Source organism: Seriola lalandi, unplaced genomic scaffold, assembly GCF_002814215.2.
Source record: "Seriola lalandi dorsalis isolate HSWRI2012SDOR001 ecotype SW California unplaced genomic scaffold, Sedor1 jcf7180002054025, whole genome shotgun sequence".
NCBI lineage: Eukaryota > Metazoa > Chordata > Actinopteri > Carangiformes > Carangidae > Seriola > Seriola lalandi.
The window spans coordinates 1-1,133 of record NW_019524578.1 but is presented as its reverse complement, the minus strand read 5'-3'; the positions used below and the strand labels follow the sequence as shown (position 1 = coordinate 1,133).

The 1,133-nt window shown below is 54.3% G+C and overlaps 1 pseudogene; it reads left to right on the top strand.

Annotated features, from left to right (window-relative positions):
- The first annotated feature begins 254 nt into the window (after positions 1–254).
- Positions 255–1,122, top strand: LOC111652530 (prokineticin receptor 1 pseudogene; annotated as a pseudogene).
- The last annotated feature ends 11 nt before the right edge of the window (positions 1,123–1,133 follow it).

The window sequence follows — 1,133 nt, the reverse complement described above, 5'->3', positions numbered from 1 at the left end:
AGAACATGTAGAACATAGAACATGTAGAACATGGAACATAGAACAGAGGTCTAGATGTGTTTAGACGTGTAAAAGTCAGGGATGAGAACTTTGCTCAGATCTTTGACTTGTGTAAAAGTACCATCACCACAGAGTAGAAATACAGTTTACAAGTACTCTGTGTAAAAGTACAGAATCAAAATATAGAAACATTCACCAAAGTAAAATCTGAATATATCGATGATTTAACCGCCACACCTGGTCTGTGTCTGCAGGTACATGGTCATCCTCCACCCTCTGAAGCCTCGTATGAAGCACCAGACGGCGTACTGCGTGATCCTGACCGTCTGGATCGTCCCCATCTTCATCTCCATCCCTTCGGCCTACATGGCGTCCGAGACCACGTACCCGCACGCGGCGGGTCGCACCCACAAGACCTTCTGCGCTCAGATCTGGCCCGTGGACCAGCAGGTTTACTACCGCTCATACTTCCTCCTCGTCTTCGCCCTGGAGTTCATGGGCCCCGTGACCGTCATGGCGGTCTGCTACATCCGGATCTCCAGGGAGCTGTGGTTTAAGGATGTTCCGGGTTTCCAGACGGAGCAGATCCGGAAGAGGCTCCAGAGGCGTCGGAGGACGGTGGTGGTGCTGATTCTGGTGCTGGTCGCCTACGTCCTGTGTTGGGCGCCGTACTATGGCTTCGCCTTGCTGCGGGACTTTTACCCCACCCTCATCTCCAGGGACAGGAACTCCCTGGTGGCCTTCTATATAATCGAGTGCATCGCCATGAGCAACGGGGTCATCAATACCCTCTCCTTCGTGAGCGTCCAGAACAACACCAAGCGCCTGAAGAAGGCGGGCAAGTTCCCGCTGAGGCTGGTGACCTTCGTAGCCGCCAAGTCGGTGGATGAAGGGGAGGCACGGACGTCCTCCCTCCGAGTGACGGAGGACGCGGACGGAGCTCGGCCGAGGTAGAGCCGATGGTTCAGGTGAGAGGCGGAGCTTCAGAGTCCCGGCTCAGGTGAGAGGCGGAGCTTCAGAGTCCCGCCCTGCTCAAGAAATAAACTTCAGGATTTCTCTCATGAAACAGACGAAGACGTTCCTGAAGCAACAGTTCACACCACGACGTGTGTGAGTGTGTGTGTGTGTGTGTG